Below are 21,409 nucleotides of genomic sequence, written 5' to 3'. Positions count from 1 at the left end.
AGCTTGTCAAGTAATAAATGCCTATTTTCTTTTATATAGTGGCCTTGTCCTCATGTACCTGTTTGTTCCATATTATTGACAAAGTACTAGCAACTTGCGTACTCGTCTGCCTGCTTGGGGTGGATCAGCCTGAATAACTATTGCATGTCCTGTTCCCTGTTCTCTGAGTCATGCCTTCCCCAACTGTGTGTTTTTGCCAAGACGGTGCACAAACAAGTAGTTCATTGTTTAATCTGTCAGTGGGGCCAGGACTTGAAGCTTCTACAAGCTTCAGGTATTATTCAATTCTACTCTTTCTTTCTCACCCTTTCTTTTTAAGTGTTTTTGACCTCGGAGAGAATGTCTTTCACATAATTTTCCAAAAGGAAAAAAACCTCTCTGTGTAAATTTCCCCTTAAAATAATATATGTAGTTTCAGATCCCTTCATTCACTGCTAAAGCGAATAAATATTAATTGGAGCTGTGGTTCATACCTGCTTCACAGCAGTGTGCTCATTAGATGCTCCGTGTGAGTGAGAAGTGTGATGTGGCTGCCTGGGATGTCATTTGAATTTAGGAGGCATATTAGAGAGCTGCATGGGGAAAGAAAGAGGAGAGGAGGGGCACGCTTCTCTCACATCCAGACCGTACCTGGAACATGGTGGTCTTTCCTGAGTATCACTTTGATTTCAGATGGGAGGGCTTAGAATTGTAGCTGCTGGGTGGGGAAACTGAAACCACTTCTTTCCTTAATTTAACCATATGTATTGAACTCCTAAGCTGTGTCTTCTCTAGACAACGGGGATTATAGTAGTGAGAAAAAACTGGAAAAGTCCTGACCTTTGTGTAGTATACTTTCTGGTTGTGGTGGCAGACCATGAACAAGCAGACAAATCAACAAGACACTATTACGTAGTGATAAGTGATAGGAAAAGCAATAGATACAGTGAGGGGATGGAGCGATAGGGGTGCTGGTTTTGGGAGAGTGTTCAGGGAAGACCATTCTGAGGCGGTGGCACTGAATAGACACCCAAGTGGACTGACAGAATGAGCCATGGAATATCTGGGGCAGGGTATTACAGGCAAAGAGAAGAGCAAATGAAAATGTCCTGAGATGGTACTATGGACTAAATGTTTGTGTCCCCCCCAAATTTATATGTTGAAACCTAATCCCCAGTGTGATGGTATTAGGAGGTGGGGCCTTTGGGAGGTGATTGTGTCATGAGGGTGGAGCCTTCACAAAAGGGTTTAGTGCCCTTATAAAGAGACCCTGGGGAGCTCCCTTGCACCTTCCAACATGTGACAACACAGTGAGAAGGTGTCTGTCTATGAACTAGGAAGCAGGCTCTCAGCAGACACCGAGTGTGTCTTGGTTTTAGATTTCCAGTCTCCAGAACTATGAGAAATACATTTCTGTTGTTTATAAGCCCTTCAGTCTATGGCGTTTTGTTATAGCAGCACAAATAGACTAAGACAGGTGAGAACATGGGAGCAAGAAAACTTTGAGGCTAAAGTGGAGGGAGAAATTAACAGTAGCAGGAGGTAGGATTGGAGAGAGAGTCAGTGGGCCCTGATATGGCCATTGCCCTTGTTCCAAGTGTGATGGGAAGCTGCAGGATTGTTTTGAACAGGGAAATGACTGCTCTGTTTCATAGGATCACTCTAGCTGCTGTTCAGAGAATATATGGAATGTATGGTGTTTCCAATGTGGAGACATCATAGATGTTCAACTGGAAAAAGAAAGTGAGGGGCAGGGAGAGGGGCCTTGTGGTGGCTTCAAATGTTTAAAGAACTTTTATGAGTGGGAAAGATTTTTTTCTTTTGTATATCCTCAAGTAAAATGCGCTGACATTATTTAAAAAAAAGAGAGAAATTTCAGTTCAATTAAAGAAGGACCTACACTAAACTTACTTTTCCTCTGATTACAGAAGTAACAATTTATTCTCTGAAAGTCTGTAAGGAAACAGTAAAGTATAAATAAAATATACTACTCATAATCCCAGTGCTAAGAAAGAACTATTAACATTTTCTATAAGTTTCCAGACTTTTTTTGTGCCTGCAAATATAACTTTAAAAAATTATTTCTGTTATACAGATATTGTTATACTATTCTATAACTTAGTTTTTCCACTTATCAATATACCATGAATATTTCATTTCACGAAATACTATATAAAGCATAATTTTAAAATGATTTCATTGTATTGTTATACACATGAACCATCATTTATTACAACCATTTTGGATAGTTTAGCAATCAGATGATTTTCAGTTTTCATTCTTTTTTATTATTATAACTAACATGGCAAAGAACACCCTGCTTCATGGTGTATATATATTGGTAATTTTCTTTAGATAGAGTTTTATGATTACCTGGTCAAAATGTATGCACATTTTAAAGGCTCATGATTTACATTGCTAAAGTTTGTGCCAATTCACACTTTGCCGATTAACATGTTACATTTCTTCCCAGTTTCTAGTTTAAAGAATCTAAATAGGGAACAAACTCCATTAGGAGGAAGAGAGTTCCATGTCACTGGAGGCATTTTAGTAGGTGCTGGCAAGTCACTTGGATGGGATATTATCCAGGGAAATCTAGTTGAGTATTTGAAGGGTCAGTGAAGTTTTAGAATTCCTTTCCAATTTAAGAACAGGGGTAGAGGGAAAGAAAGAGGGAGGAATGTTGAGTAATTCTGTTGCCTGCACTCTGTTCTATATATAGATGAATCAGTTGGTTTTGGTGATAGCTGACATAAAGCAACAAAAAAGAAAAAGTAAAAACAACAGTGGAGTCCTTGTAAGCAATTTTCTACAACTTGTTGGAGACTGGAATTAGCAAAGGCTGAGTTAGGATAACAAAGGTTGGAATTGTGTTTTAATTAATAAACATTCCTTTTAAAATAAATTATATACAGATGAAAAAAAGTGAACTATTAGTTGTTCTTAGACTTTTTGTGTTCAAAAAAAAGCAGCACATAACCCAAATATTACCATCTCCATCATTTACTTAGCGGTTTACTCATTTAATTATGCAGTAATTAAAAATGTTATCAAACACTCACTAATTCTACGCATACACAGCCTGCTGGGCTTTGGCGATACAACATCAAATAGAACATGATTTCTGCCCTCGATGGACTTACAGCCTGCAGGGGAGACAGGCAAGCAGTTCAATAATTTCTGTGTAACGAGCTGCATGGTCAATGTTCCACAGCAGGCAATGCTGAGCAGTGGGGAGGACTCTCCACACTAAGGTGCATGAGGACAAGTCGTTCCCAGTTACACAAAAGCAGTCACTGGACTGAGGACTGGAGGATCTAGGTTTGTGTTCGGTCCTGGATACTATCTGGTTGGATGAAGTTGGGTAAATCATTTAACCACATCTAAAATAAATGGGAAAAATAATATTTGCCTAATATGGTTTTTGTACAAATTGAATAGAACAGTATGTGAGAACAATTAGCATTGTGAAAGGCATGCACAAAAGCTGACTAAATGTTAGTTGAATCGTTGAGACATATGATCCAACTAGAATAGATCTTCCCAAGAAGTAATTTCATGGGCAACCCAGCAGAAAAGCACAGACAGAGACAGCGTTTACTGAAGCTCGAAAAAGACTCCTTTGCTACAACCAATGCATTTTCCCCAACCAGTATATCCTACATAAATCTGAGATGAAACCATGTATTGTCTATGAATTTTCAGGAAGTTAGGATACAAACTATGATCTATCACAATTGGACAAGACTCAGGAAGTCAAATGAAAGTTTTCTATTCATAGCACACACTGGCAGGAGGACTTTCTCTTTGCTAATTATCTCATGTCCTGATCAGCAGCCCAGGGACGATTGCTCTGTGCCTGATGATTAGGAAGGTCACGTTAAACGTACAGATAAATAGAGGCAAGCATTTAGTATGTCAAAATACCTCTTTAAGGAAGGACAAAAGTTCTCCGAAGCAGTGACCACTTCACAGAAGTTAGTGTGGGGTATGACTGCAGGGGAGTGGAACTCAGGAGGTTAGCCTCTCTGGAGATGTTCCTCTGCCCCGTTCCAGGCTTCTTCCACGTCACGCCAAGTCTGACCAATAGAGGAAGTTGGTGCTGTCTCCCAGGCTGTGCGATGTGTACTGGGGACACAGGAGCAAAAAAGACTGCCAAGTTCTGGGCTTTGTGGAGAATGGAGTCTAGCAGGAAATACATCTATTAAAAAATAAGCACAAAGAGATGACTTTTATGGAAATGTAGCAAACTATGAGAGGTTTTAGTGCAAATGGGCCCAAGCCTGGGGCACCGGCCTGGAGAGCTTTTGGAATGTGACGTGAGCTCTGGGAAGTATTCTTATTGTAAATTTGTGGTCAAAGAGACTATTTTAGTTTTAGTTTTCACACAGAGTGATGTGGCAATTAGCAGAACCCCGATGCAGTTGTATACATAGATAACCTGAGCTATCGATTTTGACCCCTTGTCGACTCAGCCTTAGATCATCAAAATACGTGAACAAGTGACAAAGGGGAAAATATTTAACTCCACTAGTAATGGAATAGATGCAATTGTGAGTCACTTTTTAAAAACTATCAAATCAAAGATTTAAATGATGCTATTCAGTGCTGGTAGCAGTCAAAAGACACTCTTCTGGCTGATAAGGTGAAAATTGGTATAATCTTTTTGAAAAGCCATTTGCCAATACGTATTAAGAGCCTTAAAAACTTCAGACCATTTGATCCATTTACTCTAATTCTGACTTGATCCTAAAAAAGAATCCAAAATATAAGGGAAAAGATCATTGTATACAAACATGCTTATTGCAGAATTATTTAGAACACTGAAATCTTGGAAATTACCTAAATGTCTAACAACAGTACGCTTTATTAAATGATGTGCATCTTAGGCAATCTCCATGGGAAATGGAACCAATAAGACCGATAGTTATGATGATGCTTTGTTATAATGTTAATATAAAAGCTTACTTTTGGTTTCCAATGAAAGAAGCGACTCCTAAAGCATTAATGATGTGGTACATTTATTTAACAAGTCAGCACATTGTGCCATGTGATGGCTAGTACTGTGGGTTTTAGTTTTTAAATATGCACCGTTAATGAATAGGATTGCAATTATGTCAAACAAAATAATAAACCAAAAGCTTTGCAAAATAAAAAAAAAGACTGGAAAGAAATGCACCATTGTATTAACAATGGTCGACTCTCAGTGGTGGGATGTGTGATTATTTTCTCCTTTTCATTTTTCTTCATTTTCCAAAGATGCCAAAATTAGTGTATATTACTTTTGGAAGGTACATATGGACATGAAGCCTGAGTAAGTTTTCTTTTTCCTTTTCCTGTTCTTAAAAAGCAGTCCTGTTTTTCTGTTCTGTTTTCCTAGATGAAAAGAAAGGCTGAAGCATTGACTTAACAAATAGGCCTCTCATGGCTTAAAAAAGTCAGAGATACACAGAATCTTAGGGTTGAGAGGTCACTAACTTCAAACTATACCACTTTTTCCAAAACAAGTAGGCAATTACCTATTAAGCGCCTGCTGTGTGTAAAACCCCCTTTGCATCAATTGCCTATCTGATTTCCACTGGCAAATTCCTATTCATTTGTCGAGAGGAGTCAAGCATCACCTCCTTTCCATAGATTTCCTCCACTCCCATCAGTCCTCCCCTCTCCTGCTCCTAGCAATGCCCGCTGGGGCCCCTTCTGTCTCTTTCGGGGATTATTTTCTGAGAGCTGTTTGAGGACAGGGCATCACCAGCCACTGGCACGTGGTGAACAGGTAGAGTGTTGGATGGACAAATGGATGAATAATTATTGAAGGCATTATTTTAGGTGCTTTGGAAAGACAGAAAGTAGTATGAGAAATGGTATTTTCCCTTAAAGATTTTATGAATAGTTGTAATGTAAAAAGCTAATTAACAGTGCATATTTAAAAACTAAAAAACACAGCAATGGATGTCAGGTGGTTCACTGCGCTTGTTAAATAAAGGGTAGCATGCTATCAATGCTTGAGGGGATGCTTCTTTCACTGGAAATCAAAAGATACTGGGAAAATAAGATGTCAAATGGCTCAAATGTACTATTTCATGTGATTAAATTATGGAGTTTTATTTCATAATTTTTTTAATCAGTAAAACAATAAACTAGTTAATAGATACATCTTCTAAACACACAAATATAAGAAATTATCAAGAAACTTTTTTACTTTTTTGTCATGACTAATCTCCCAGCTGATTTATAGCTGAACAAGGGTAAGAAAATGTCATGTCTTCCTTAAAATACACGTTTCTTTTTGGTGGGATTGTGTGGCTGTTAGTCTTTACTATTCATTGAGCTATCTACCACATAAATTAAGGTCCACTCTTCAGATGGCTTATAGCTGGTAGAAAAGAACTCTACTCAGATTAGGAAGCGTGAGTCTCCTTTTTCAAATCTGAGAATTGCGTGCACTCCTGGATGGGGGGAAATGGGCTTCCCGTCCACCTCTTCTCTGTGCAGGGGTTTCTACAGTCTTGCAGAGAGGAACAAAGAGGATCCTCTCGTGCACTTTTCTCTTCATTGAGTGGATGACTTGGCAAATGTTCTAGATTATGTCAACAGACCTTCCTTTCTTTTTTCACCACACAGGCAGGGATGCTAAGCATAACTTTACAACCTGTATATTGCTCTTCAGTGTAAATGATGTTAAAATTTTAGATTATGTTAAAAATTTTTTATTCTATAGAAAAACGTATTCTACTTACACATACCCTTTAGTCCATAAACATAGACCATAGCCTCTTAAAGCCGTAAACAAATGGTATTGGAGTTCAGCTGTGTGGCGTCTATAACATGGGCTTGTTCCTAGGATGCATAGGGCATGACTTGGGCTGACTATGTCTGTCTATAAATATCCCTGGGTAATATAGCTGCAGACATTTTTCATTATGCAAAAAGGATATTTATAATACTATCTATCAGAAATTTAGAGGCTAACTCTAAACTAAGAGGAATATAAAAATTATTTCAATATTGCCTAGGAAAATGTGTCATATGGTTCAAACAATTAGGGAGAGATATCAACAAAGAGAAATCGTTTCTAGTAGAAAACTGTAAATAATGAATTTTACTCAAACAAGCAAGACCCTGAGTTACTATGAAGTAATCATCAATTATACATACAGTTTAATATTTTATCATAGCATTTACATTAGGATGGCAGGAAGCTGGGGTCCAGGGAATTAATTCACATGGTGCAGTGAGCTATGGGGTACCTTGTTCACTATCTCAGTGGCTCTTGAGAGTGATGCTGAGATGATGTCTCTTGTCAAACTTTGGGAAAATGGGGAGCTGCTGTAGCATGCAGGAGTCCTGAGAGCTCAGGAGAGCCCCATGGTATAGTGGGAATTGTTTTTAGGGGAAATCAGAGAACATCTAGAGTACTGGGGATATTGACAAACTAGACTTCCCAGTGGAGGAAGACCATGTTGATGAACAGACTAGACAGGGCACTACCTGGGCTCAACATGACAAAGATTCAGTGGTGTCCTTGATAGGTATTTTCCAACCTCTGAGGAGCTGTCATATAGTAGAAGGAGTAGCTCACAAAGACAGTACTTTTTCAAAAGACAGAACTCAGATGAGTGGGTGGAAAATTTAGGGAGGCAGATTTTGATTTAATATTTATATAACCCATGTTTTTCCACGTTACTTCAGGACACAGCATGATGTAGTGAAGAGTCAGACCTATTTTCAAATCCTGGTTTACATCTCAACAGCCATGAATTTGGGGCATGTTACTTGGGCCCTCCGAGACTTAGTTTGCTCAGCTGTAAACTAACAACACTAATACCAACTTCATAGTGTTATGATCGGCATTAAGGGTGAGAACACATAAAAAGGCCTAGTATAGTTGTCATAAATGCTTGTCTTTGTGTGGCTACTGTTGTTATTTTCATTCAGCCTCATTGAAAAATAGGACCACAGTGGCATTAGTGAAACATTTGTTCTACTTCAGTTTCCCCCTGCTTTGAGGATATCTGGTCTTCTCAAATTCCTCTCAGGTAGTTCTGAGAATCCTCTGAAAAGAATATCACCTCTGGAAGAGGCTTCTCAGCTACTCTCTGGGTTCCACTACTTACTCTCCACCGTACTTCTCCTGTCTGGTTCTGATTCACTATGGCAATATCTACTGTGGAAGCCACTGGTTGGTCAAAAACCTAAAGGAGCTTGAGGATCATACATCCTTCTTTTCCATCCCAGCTGTAGTCTGGTCCTGTCCATTCTCCAGAAAAAATCCCAGTCCTGATATACTTCCCATAATCAACTTGTATCTTACCCTCCGTGCAAGCTGGATTTAGTCCATGCTACCCTGTGATCCTAATGTCTTATGCAGAGATTTGTTTTATTTTTCTTTTCTTCAGTGTACTTACTGCTTCAAAAGACTCAGTCTATTGAGCCCACTGGGGCTAGACGGAAATATGGAAGACTGACAATGTGGTCTATTCAAGATGGTCATACCATCTGACACCAGCTATTGCCTTTGGGTCAAATTTTGAATCACTGTCACATTGGTTAGCCTGGCTTCACTACTTCCACTGGCCTGACAAGCGAATCTGAATTACCATAGCTCAAATTTTCAAGCACAGAAACCTGTTACATGAAGAAAATGTTTTAATAGTTACACTTAGTCTCTTGAGTGGAATGAGGTAGCTCAGGAAACAATAACGTCCTTCCAATGGAAGTAGGCAAACAGGGGCTCAATGACATGTGAAGGAGGTGAAGGAAATAATTCTATATGGAGGAAGAGCAGAAGTGTGGGCTAAGTGTCCAATAAGGTCCTTCTCATCGATAATGTTCTATGGCTCTCTGGGCAATTCTGCCACTATGTTAGTATCTCGGACAGGAAAGCAAGATGCGTAGGAACAGCAAGAATGAGAGGAGGGAACAGATGCACACAGGTGCATACAAAGGCCAGTGAACCTTTATATAATGCTCCTTTGTCAAAAATTGGTTTGGTTATTTCTTTAGTTTTCTCTTGAGGATTATTTAACACTGTTAAAAGATGTGCAGCAGTCTCTTGTACACTCAGTAACTTAAATATAGACAATACTAAATATGTGAATAAATGAACATAAAAGATTGCCACTTTCCATTCATTTACTACCTTAGACTACAAGGTATCTTTCTGAGAGGTCATTTGCCTTGCCTTTCCAAATGGTAGGGCCGGGCTCATGGCTTATCTTTCCTTGTGGCTCTCAGAGATTCCAGGATCTTGACAAGCCACAGGAGATGCTCAGTTAATAACTAAAGTTCACTGTTTCACCCAGGACAGGTTGAAGAGTTACCGTGCTAGGTCTAAAATGGCTTGCTATGATCTCTGAGACTTGGGAAGGTCATTTTTAATGTGTGAGGGAAAGGATTTTCAGTTGTGCAGGATTTGAATTTTTTTTTCTGTACCACGCAGCTCAGAAGTGAAATGGTTTAGATTAAGATAAATTGAACAAGAAGAAAGAAGACCCTGTATTCTAGTTCCAGTCTTACTAATTTCTAGCCATATGGTCTTGGACCAATTAATTAACTTCTTTTGAATCTCTGTTTCTTCATCTGTAAATACCATTCAAATTGAGCTATGGTGGTATTATTTGCTTACTGAAGGACAAAGAGATGTTTATGTACTACACTCAAAAGGTCAAACAGATGGGATTATTTTAGATTGAAAGTGCATGTGTAGGAGTCATGCCTTTTGTGAGCCATACAAATTCCCGTGGGGTCTGGTAACTTGCTATGTGCCCAGCAGGACCCCAACAGTCTTGTGACGGTGATAAATACGACACCATTCAATAAGGCCACTTTTTACACTGAGAGAAACCTGGGAAAGGAAACAAAACAAAAACATAGACTTCATTCCTAGGTAATTTGTGTGACTTAGGATGGGTCACTTTACCACTTTCAGCTCTTTAATTAATTCATAAAAAGAACCAAATTCTAACAAAGGAGGGAAGGCATGTAATTCGAACAATAGGACAGATTATCGAGCCCGTGAGGTGGGAAGTACAGGGCTCTGAAATGTATGGCTTCCTGCAATTCCTGGCTTTCTACATCCATTCCCCTCAAAAGGACAGACTTCTCATAAAAGTTAGCTCTGGACCATGCTAGTCAAGGCATTTATGGGAGTTGTTTAGGACGAGTGGTATGTTTGAATTGGGAAGGAGCTCTGAGATAGTTAAGGCTAACCTCTTAATTTTATAGATGGGAAAAGTAAGTCTCAAAGAAGTTATGTGAATTCTTCAAAATTGTATAGTTTAGGAGAGAGCTGGAACCAGATTCACAAGGCTGTGAGCCGTTGGGGAATTCAAGTCTCTCTGTTCTGACCTGTTTTGCTTATTTTTGAGTTTACATGACAAAAGGTAATCTTATTTCCGTAATGTCTTAGTTTTAGAAAGCCTTGTCAATGCCCTCTCGTTTCTTGTCTGTAGAAAGAAAACGGATCTAAAAAGAAATTAATTTCACAAACACACTGACAGCCAGGAACTGCCCAGTGTTGGGCATTGATCATATAAATTTGCTACAAGATACTTGCCACCCTTGAATAGATTTCTTTTTCTTTCCTTCACATTATTGATATTCAGCAAGCTGCTTAGTCAGGAAAAGACAACACATTGTAAAGATATATACACACATAAAAAAGAGGAGTTCTATTTATGACTCTTTCCCACAGTGGTCTGGCTGTAGCACTGTCCAAGAGCAGTTTCCTCCCTTAGACATTAACTGCTGTCAATTTCTTCTCATGTGAAATAAGCAGATATTTTCTCTGCTAATGAGCTTTGTACTCCTTGGGAATCTTCTGTTTAAATCTGAGACTAAAAGAAAGAAGGCAAACTTTGTAGTGAGGGTGAAATGGAAATGACCATGGACTGTACTTCCCTCTCCATCTGTGCATGGACATGGGAAAGAGTTTAGGAAAAAGGCAGTAGTTACAATGGCACAGTCCAGAAAACTGGGTGTCAAAGTCAGTGCCTGTGTCAGGGGGCTGCCCTGCTTCTTGCAATGTCTTGAACACTCTTAATCCTTTTGTAAATACTTGCTTGGTTGTAAGATAAGTCAAAGCAGAGTTGATGATGTCCTTGCTGAGAAAGAAATTGTGGCTGCTTGGATAAAGTAAAGGAGAGCAAAGAGAACTGTCTTTTAATAATAATAATAAAGTAATTTTTTATTTAGATCTGGCCTAGGAAATACGCCCTTTTGAAACTCTTCTTTTTTTCTTTTCGAAAAGTAAAGTGACCTGAAAGAGATTAAATGAGTAAAATGATGACTTTCTGGGTTTAAAGCTACTGAGTTCCTACCGATCTCAATTTATACGGAAATTTACACCTTGATTCTGCACACGAGAGGAAAGATTAACTGAGTCCCAAATGCACAGGAAGACACAGGACAGGCAAGTGAAAATTGTCCCAGGGGAACAAATAATCTCTCCAGCCCTGCAAATCATTTGCTTCTCCTCTATAGTTTGACTCTCCCAATCTGATTTCCAAAACAAATTAGTCCACCCCTGAAAAAAGAATACCAACTTTCCAATTGGCAATTACAAAAGTGCCCCAGTCTGTGTGCATCTGATGAGCGAGCGTCTAGGTTATGGAAACAGAGATACCCTCTTCCCACTGTAACGTTTGTGGTGATAGGCTCTGTGTGGAAGATTAGTTCTCAATGTCATCATTCATGAATTACAGGGAATGAAAAACAGCAGGAAGGAAAGCAGTGAAGGATGTGCTAATGTTATGATGTTTTGGTAATATTTTCAAACCCTAAATTCTTCTCCTGATCAGACCATGTCACTTAAATTTAACACTGGAATAACATTGGCTTACAGAAATATTTTAACTGGTGTGACTTCACCCAACTCTGATGCCAGAGTTCAAAAGGGTGTGTAAATAAGATGGGAGGAGGGACACATTATCACTGACCAACAACAACAACAACAAAAGTAGCTCAAAACTGTTAACAAGCCTAAGTCGAGAATGATTGGAGGCTTGTGAAAAATACTATTTAATACAAAAATAGAAAAATTGCTTTTAGCAATATTCAGAGAAAGAAGAGTATGGAGACCCAGTCATTGCACAGATAATGCTACTTTCACAATGTCACAGAGAAGGCAGAACTGCTGGTTCTATTTCCATCCTCTCTATCAGGGATCTTCGCTTTGGAAAGGAGCGGGCAAACGTCACCATTATGGTGGAACTGAAACCCTCACTTCGGAAAGTGGTGGCGAGGAAACAGCTGTATTCTGTAAGTCATCAGTTGAGAATCTAAGCTCAGAAAGTGCATGTTTAGAACATGAAATCTTTGTAAATTTGGTCACAAAATGTGTCCAATATGGAAAACTATGGAAAACTGAAAATGTTTCCCTCTATCCTGGAAAAATATAGATATAGGATAATATTGTCCATTTCTTTTAGTAGCCTCCCGAAAATAAAGAAAAACTAGTGACTTTAATATAATTTCCCAAAAACTTTCTAGAAAATTATGCTAAGCTTATCAGCTTGCTTTCATGACTTATAAGTATCGGGAATAGAAAGCAGTGATAATTAGAAATCAGCACTGACTTATTAAAAACAATTCATGCCAAAATAAACTCATTGCATTTTTATAGTCTTCAGTCTTCAAAGTGGAATTTAATGGAATGTTAGGTTAAACATGTAGAAATATGTGGAAATAAAGTCAGAGGAGACTCCGTTTATGGGAATTCATAACTGGCTGAAGAGCTGCATAAGTGCCATAAAATAATTTATGCCTCTATTAGTCTCTATTAGTGTGCAGCAAGAGTCAGTACTCAGCCAGCACTGTTGGATGTCTTTATTAGCAAGTTCAATGATGAAGTAGGAGTAAGCCAGGCTTACCAATTCCACGTCAGTTACCAAAATGGGCAATAAACAGACACCCCACTCTGCGGCTAAAGCGTGCAGGGCCTGGACTCCGAGGGGAGTTTGGATTCCAGCTCTACTTCTCAGGAGCTGTCTGGCTCTCGACCTGCACCTAGCAGGGCTGTGAAGGTCGCATGAGCTAATGCACGTAAAGTGCTTGACTTGGTAGCTGGCACAAGGCAAGTTCTCTTTTCCTTCTCTTTCTACTCCCCTCTTGCCTGGAAAATGAGTTTTCAGAATTAATTTAACTGAGTCACTAGTGTTTTGGTTCATATGGAATAAGAGTCGTAAACAAAAATTGATCCAAGTGCCTAAAAACCGACATCACCTATATGCACAAAGTCCTCACTGTTCATGAGGCTGAATTCAAACATCACTACTAGTAGCTTCGGGTTTATTTTTTCAGGGTTTCCACTTAGCAAAAATACACACAAATAGTCATTATGTATTATTTCCTCTTCTTTCTAGGTAAAGGTTAACATGACAACTTTTTTTCACAAAAGGTACAAATACGCGCTATTAAGCACTTTTCTTTTCTCACCCAACGGTATATCCTGGAGACCTGAGACATCAGTATAGTGAGAGGTTACTCATTCTCTGGAATGACTCTAGTTAGTCCAGGTTTAGCAGGGTCAGTAGGAGTTTGCCAGACTTGTGGTGGAGGGAGTGGCTTTCCACAACCAGGAAACCGGATGTGTCAGGGTCTATTTGCCCATTTATTCAGTTTTTCAACAAATGTTTTTTGATACTTAATATGTGCCAGGCCATAGGCTAAATACTTTTTCTTCATTATGTCATTTAATCCTCACCACAATTTTACGAAGTAAATAATATTATTATCCTCATTTTATAGATGAGGAAGTCGGGGCTAGAATGACTAAGTACGTCATCCAAGGTCAAAAGTTACTCCATAGAGGAAGTCCAATTTAGACCCACATCTTTCTCCAGAGACATGCTCTTAATCACACACTTGGCTTCCAGAGAAAGGGCAGGAATGGATCAGAGAGGGTGCTAGACGTGGGGGCAGCAGTGTAAATATCTGGGGGCGAAGGAAGATGAGGTGTAGAGGAACCGAAACTCACCTTGTGTTGAGGGACCTGTGAGTAGTACTAGCAGTTGCGCTGCAGGAGCAAAGCAGGAAACGTGGCAGAAGACGACTGCAGGTGCCGGCATGACGAGGGATTGGGAACCCAGCAGTGGGTGGCTTCAGTCCTGCTTCTTGAGCTTGGGCCAGGCTGCAGTGTGAGCATCCTGCTTCGTCAGGCCCTGAGCTTGGGACTGGGAGAGACTGCTGAGTCTGTGAGGCTGCAGGTTGCATGGGGTAAACTGCCACAGGAAAACCATGGAGTTAAACATGCTTGTGGGTGACCTAGAGTGGGCTCCGGGCTTCTCTGGGAAGCATGGGGGTCACCGGACCTCTTGAAGCTCTGTTGAGCTGCGACTCAGGCTCCTGCCTGGGTTGGGTCAGCATACTTTGGGTGTATCTGTTGTTTCTGCTGAATGTCAGTTGTGACAGTTGAGGTAATTGTCGAGCATCTTTATTTTTGACCCTCACTGTCCCTTTAAATTGATTCACTGGGGCAAGCTCTTCTCTTTACAGTGATTGGCAGCCTCCGTGAAATCTTCTGTTACATTTAGATAATGAAGACTTTTACTTTATGTCACCAAACACTGTCACATTGGAATCATGAAGACGTCCCATATCAAAGCCCTCCCTGTTATTAGGGAAGGAGTGTAAGGCTGGCTTCTCCACTCTTTTCTTGCAGGATTTCTGTTCCTCTGTTCCTCTGTCCTCATTTGGCTAACTTTGGGGTTCTGAATCCCTTCCAAACAGGGCATGATGGAAGGGAGTGAGAAAAAGGCGCAGGAAAGTCCTCATTCACTCGACAATCCCCTGGTGATCCAGCTCCCCCTCTCTGGACTTGGCAGGTGGGCAAAGCCAGGTCATTCTACCACGGGCCCTCTCATGGGCTCTTAGAAAACCCTCATCTCTACCCCCACCCCTCAAATCAATGAAAGTCTTTCAACCACACTTCCCCTTGAGAAGGGCAAATGCTGCCCTGCTTAGGGTGATCACTTACTCATCCTTCAGACCCTGTGCATCCACCAGAAGCGTCAGCGTCCACCAAGGTGTGAGTCATCATCTAGACACCCCTCTTACAGGACTTACAACAGCTCTCTGCCCGCTCAGCTCTGTGCTGGCTTCTCATGCGTGGCCTCCTCCAGGTCCTAGACCCACACTCACATATTCTTTGTTCCAGGACTCTGGGCCTGCTGCCTCATCTCAGCACAGCCCACTTCCTTCACATCCCCGTGGAAAAGATTCGTTGGCTCATCTCTTGTCCTCTAGATTTCCAAGTGGGAGTCAGATACCATCTAAAGTGCAGAGGACAAACAGTAAGTTGTTGGAGGAGTCGTAGTGAAGTTGCTTTGCTTAAGCGAGACTCCAGGGGCCAGCCCCTCCCACTACTCTCTCTAGAAAATTCTTCCTTGAGTCCTGTCTTGAAGTTCTCTGACTAGGTTTGAGGTTAGGGCTATCACCTGCTCTCCTGGACCAGCAACGGCATGATTGTGACTCAGCAAAGTCCTTTTCAGATAAGTTGTCTCCTCTCTAAAAATTCTCTTCCGATCTCCAGCTGAAGACCCTTTTTCACTTTGATGTGGTTGAGGCATTTAAGAGTCATCTGAAGTAGATCTTAGCCACTTACTTTGAAACACTTTTGCTTCTTAGACTATCTCCCCACTTCGAATGTGCCTGGGCCAAAAAGTCCATTGAAATATCAGGTACACCATAGATATTATAACCAAGACAACCTCCTTTCCCTCTGCTTCAACCGGAGCACTCGACTACATGACTCTTCTGCTCATATTCCACAGTGGGAGCCCCATGTGACACTGGCAGCATGATGGGGAAGACAGATAGCACGCAGGGACGCAGATAAAGCAGTCAGGACAAACTCGAGTGCATCGCGTGTCGAGGCAGAGCACACATGAGGAAGAGGTGAGTGGGGGCAGCCGGCTCTCCAGCTGTGCAGCCTTGGAGCAGCAGCACGTAACCAAGAAGGTAAAAGATAAATGCCTGGGTTCAAATCCCACCTCTACCACCTACTAGCTATTTGACCTGGTGAAGGGATTTATCCTCTCTATGACTTGGTTTCCTTATCTGTAAAAGAAGGATGATACTAGTTCCCTCTTATGGTTGTTATGAGTCTTCAAGGAGTTACTGTTTATAAAGTGCTTGGAAAAATGCCTGGCATATAATAAAGGCTACATAAAATTCCTTAAATAAATATAAAATGCTACTGTCTTTGTCTAAGTCTTAGGCCTTTGTGCTGAATGATTCAGAATTACCTTTCATTATTCAACTTAGCCATGGTTTCTTCTGAAAAACTTCAAATAAAGTTGTTGAGTTACTGCTTTCAACTCAGATCCTCGACATTCATTCAGGCATCACTTTTCCATGCTATCAAAGTATTGTATCCATATCAATATCACCACAATTATCCCACGGTATTGCAACTGACCTTCTCTCTCCATAGACTAGAAACATGCTGTTGAAAGTGGGAACCACAGCTGTATGACCAGAGGATCTGACACCCATTAAATATATGGAAACTGGATTAATAGAGGAATGAGCGATAGAGAAACTGTAATAGATAAGGATAAGATTACATACTTACGATTTGATATTTTTCTTTCTTTCAAGGTAGGAAGTCTTCTCCAGTTAGTTAGATATTTCACAGGTTCTACACAGAATCATAGTGTCCCGAGTCACTTATAAGTCAAAGAGGCTGAGGATTCAACTAAAATTTAAATTTACAGAAACCTCAGTTGAGTTTAATTACTCCATGTAATATTTGCCACACTCGTCCAATATGTTGAAAATAGAATTCAGTTCAACAAATATTTATTGAGTGCCTTTCTGGGCACAGCCCTGTGAAAGATGTAAACAAGGGTAAAAGCTGGCCCTGCCATCCAGGAACGAAGAGTCCAGCAAAAAAACCAGATTTATAAGGGACTTATAAAACAAGGTGGAGTGTAACAAAATAAAAGCCTGGGGTTCTAAAGGAGAGGGGGTCATTTATTCACTGCTTCTTTTTAAGAGTTTGTTTTTAAAGTGAAGTTCCAATTCCTAATTACTTTGTCTCTTTCTGATTTGTTATTAACATTCCCTCTCTTGAATTTACTGTACTAACTGTGCCGGAAAAACAATTATATAATTGATTCTACAATTCACACAGAAATCAAAAGTCTGTTTTACAACAGACCTTCTTTTCCATCTTTCAAATTCTGTTTTCTTATCTTTTGAACGAGCCTAGGTTAATCTGTGTAGCATTTAGGTGGCAGTGTTCCCTGTATAAGATATTAGTGTTGTCAGTATAGAATTTTGGAGCTTGAAAGGAATTCAGAAGTCATCTAGTATAAACTTTATTTCTTTCTTAGTTTCTCTCTTTCTTCCTTTTTTTTTTTTACAAAAATCAGGAGGTGGCATAACTTAACAGCAAAGCTAGTCACCAGAACAGGCAAAAGAAAGCTCCGACGTCCTGATGCCCAGTACAATTCTTTTTCCCATTATACCACGCTGCTTCTAGAATAATTTTAGACTATAGGAAATGCAGTCCTCGAGAAGATATTTATAAGTCTCTGGCTCATTTAGCATGCCGTTGTTTGGGATATCCAGCTGCACACTTTGTTCTTGTCAGTAATAAATTGTTTCCTGACAATTTGGTTGACAAATGGGATCCCAGCCCCAGTGATTTGCACACATCTTTTAAAAAATGATCAGGTTAACCATTCCAAATAGGCTTTTTGTCCTTCACTCATCTTCTAGAATGGAGAGAAGGAAGACACAAGATCCTCAATAAGAGCATAAATCACAAGTACAGACAGAACTCGGTTTATGTAACACTTAGGGAGAAGGTGCCCTTTTATGAGCTTTTGTAATCCAATGGAGATTCTCTGAAAGCCACAAAACCTCTCCTCTGCCCTGAAACTGGCTAAGTTTGCTTTTCTAGCTTCCCAGTGGGCTAGGATACAAAGTTTGTGGACATTTCAAATATTTGAAAAGCAAAACAGAATGAAGAGGCCGGGGTATGCAGGGGTGGCCAATAAGGATTCTTTTACAACTCATATTTCTCTATTGGAAACTGAGCTTTCTGGTCACATCAGGGCAGAATAATTGATAGCAGCTGCAGATGGGAAGGTTTGAGCATGCCTCTCCCCAGGCGATACTTTCTTTGGTATTCTCTATGGTATGTTGTAAAGTATAGCAGGTCAATATTGAGTCATAGTTTCTTTAGTCACCTAAGTGGATTAAAATGATTTATTTATTCATTTTTCTTCATGAAACTTGCATTGTTCTATGTTCTTCCTTAGCCCGCCTCTGACGGCCATGACATTTGCCCTGTTATCAGTGCTGGGGGTGTCGGGGACACCTTTTCCAGGATGCAGTGTGGAGCAGAAAGCGAGTAAACACAGTGAAGACAGGCTGACACCATCTCCGTGGCCAACTGGCCTCTTGAAGTCCGGAATCCTCGGCCTGATCAGTGAGGAGAAATGAGACTTAAACGAACGGGTCCTGTTTGAGCTTCCATTGTTAACAATAGCAAGATAAAGAAGAGCAAGTTGATCCTTGAAGTGTTTGAAGGTCTTAGTATAAGCAATAAACAAGTTGGAATTTAAGAGAGAATAATAACTCAAAATGGTGAAAAAGAGTCCAATATATTTCAAAACTGACAAGTTAAAAGGAGAAATAGAGGAGCTTTTCTAAGATGGATCCTCTTAAAAGGCAGTTCTTTGATTCCTTTAATAAAATATTTCTTCAAGAACTTCGTATTACTTTCCTTTAGTGAAGAGTTCTCATTTTAAATGCTCCTGTTATGGTAAATAGAATGGAAAGGGTATGAAAAGGCTATTAAAATAATTACAGAAGTTCAGGTCATAAATTATCTGTTGATTCAGCCTGTCAGCAGGTAACTCAATTGCTTCAATGTTAAGACTAATTGGCTAGACTAGAGAATTCGCTATAAATGACTTGAGACATCTGGATCAGATATAAGTTAGCAGCTCTGCCAGTGGGATCCAATCTGCACTGAGAATTCCCCTTGTTTGAGCAATAGTCATCAGGTGTTATTGTGTTATTGGAATTTTGTGATATTAGTTTACCATCATGCCGCAAAGCATGATGGGATAAAACATAGGCACTATAACAGCGTGGGATAATGGTAACCAGGAATTTGGGTGGTTCATCTGATAGAACATGGCCAAATGAAACAGTTAGCTAGTGAATGTTTACCATGGACTGGTTCATCAGCTAACTAAATTATTTTCTGTTGCTATGTTCAAGAAAACTCATATTTAACCAGTTTTGCATGCTTCCTAAAATGCCTAACCTAAAAACTACCATCTTGCCCAAACTCCTCCTTTCCTGCCCCTTTTAAAAACATAAGACCAGGCATAGTTTATACTTTCATATTGGCATGTGTGTGTTTATGTAGAGTGGATCATCTGAAAAGAATCATTTCTTTTTTAAATAAAGAATCTCCAGGGACCAGAAAAATGCAGGGTCTAGCCAAACCCGGAAATGAAGTCAGCAGCAAGGCACCGTGGTCTGACTTAACCCCCATATCTTTGTGATTTGCCACTCAGCTATTGTCCTCTCTCTGTAAACATTGCTAATTGGCTGAAAAACAATAAAACCAGGACAGTCAACAAAATCCTGCCTTACTGGTTGCGTTCACCTAGTGACCAGCAAAGTATTTTCAGTGTGGCCAAGGGCTCGTTCCGCTCTATCTGAAGTCCTGATGCCTTTTTACTTCAGTAAAAGAATCATTTGAACTTTAAAATTATATCAATACCAAGTGTCTCACTTAGTCCTGTGTTTGCCGGAAAAAGAGGTGTTCTGCAAAAATAAATTTCCTAAATATTCAAAACTCACACGTTTTTAACTTCAAAACTTAAAAAAAATCTGATTATTTTTATTGGAGACATTTATAATTATATTTGAAACTACACTCAAACATATTAGAGAGCATATTAAACATAACTACTTTTATGACCGAGGTATAATATAAATATGTGTACCAATGCACTTAGGGCCCATTAAAAGTATAGACAAGTTTTGCCTTTTAATAAATCTCTAGATTTTCTCAAATTACTATATTTTATTTGTCTGCTTTTAGTAGTTTTTCTTTTATTTATTTATTTATTTCGAGGAAGTTTAGCCCTGAGCTAACATCTGCTGCCAATCTTCCTCTTTTTGCTGAGGAAGACTGGCCGTGAGCTAACATTTGTGCCCATCTTCCTCTACTTTATACGTGGGACACCAAGCGTTGCATAGGTCTGCACCCGGGATCCGAACCAGCAAACCCAGGGCCACTAAATTGGAACGTGTGAACTTAACTGCTGCACCACAGGTCTGACCCCAGTAGTTTTTCTTTTAGTTATTTGTCCTTGTCATTGTTGGAGTGCTTGCTCAATTACTCAGTTCTATCTTTTTTCCATTTATAGCTTCTAATCTACCATGGTCTAGAAAGTGCATAGTTAACATTCTTAAAATTTTGTGAAAACAGGAGAAAAATGTATTATGAAGTGAAGGGGTTTTACCTCCTGGATGTCAGGAAAACTATTTCTGTTGCCCAGAGGCCTTATTTGCTTATGTAATTGAGGGCCAAGAATTATTTGTTTTCAGATGACACTAGATTCGCTTTGTAGGGAAATTCTGTGATGTCTGTGTAACTCTGCCACTAAAGTTCCAGGTGCTTTAAGATGCTGGTGAATGTAGAATGAACATACTGATGATAATAAGGGCTCCTATAGACATGCAAAATATACATTCTAGCACATATTTGCAAGTGGCTGTAGTATGATGAAAATGTTTTGATGTCAGGAAAATGAATGCTCAAAAGGCTGACATAAACATTGTGGTGTATATGTTTTGTTTTAATACTAACTTAGCTATTTTTAGTTTGAGTGGATCCAATAAAAATCATCTGCTTATGTTTCTGTTTACACATTCTAAAAGGGAGCATTAAGCCAAAAATCATTGGCAGAGAAAAAAACAAGCTAAATGAAAATTAGAGATGGACAACTTATTGCCATATAGAGGCAATTAAAAATCTCGAAATCTTTGAAAATGTGAGAGGATTCCATGAAATCTCTTACTGAGTCTTTAAAAAAATATTTATTGCTTGATTTAACATGTTTCCCCCTTAAGGAGCAAATGAAGCATTTAATGTATGTTTCTAACATTCACACTTAATATAACTAGCCTTTTCATTAAGAAAGAGCTCAGCATCCTAAAATCCTAGGATATTCTGTTGTATAAGCCATATTAAAGACTTCTTAATAAGAATTTCTACTTTTTTACTTCTGATCCAGGAACCTTCTTTAGTAGGTCACAAGTAAACTTGAAGTTTAATTGCATTTTGAAATTGAGAACATGTTCACATAGTTACTAAAGTTGGAAAGTAACGTATGAAATACACTGTTTATTTTTTCAAATAGAAATTTTGCAAAGTTACTACTTGGAAAATTGC

The 21,409-nt window shown here is 39.5% G+C and overlaps 1 long non-coding RNA gene across 1 annotated transcript in view; it reads left to right on the top strand.

Annotated features, from left to right (window-relative positions):
* The window catches only part of LOC138921664 (uncharacterized), a 44,498-nt gene extending 23,089 nt beyond the window's left edge, over positions 1–21,409 (top strand). The window contains exons 2-3 of the long non-coding RNA XR_011434423.1: positions 15,750–15,873; positions 18,249–21,409. This is a non-coding gene — a long non-coding RNA (uncharacterized lncRNA). The remainder of the gene's footprint in view (positions 1–15,749; positions 15,874–18,248) is intronic.

Source organism: Equus caballus, chromosome 31 (assembly GCF_041296265.1).
Source record: "Equus caballus isolate H_3958 breed thoroughbred chromosome 31, TB-T2T, whole genome shotgun sequence".
Classification (NCBI taxonomy): Eukaryota; Metazoa; Chordata; class Mammalia; order Perissodactyla; family Equidae; genus Equus; species Equus caballus.
The sequence above is the reverse complement of the archived record's forward strand: the minus strand, read 5'-3'. Positions and strand labels throughout refer to the sequence as shown.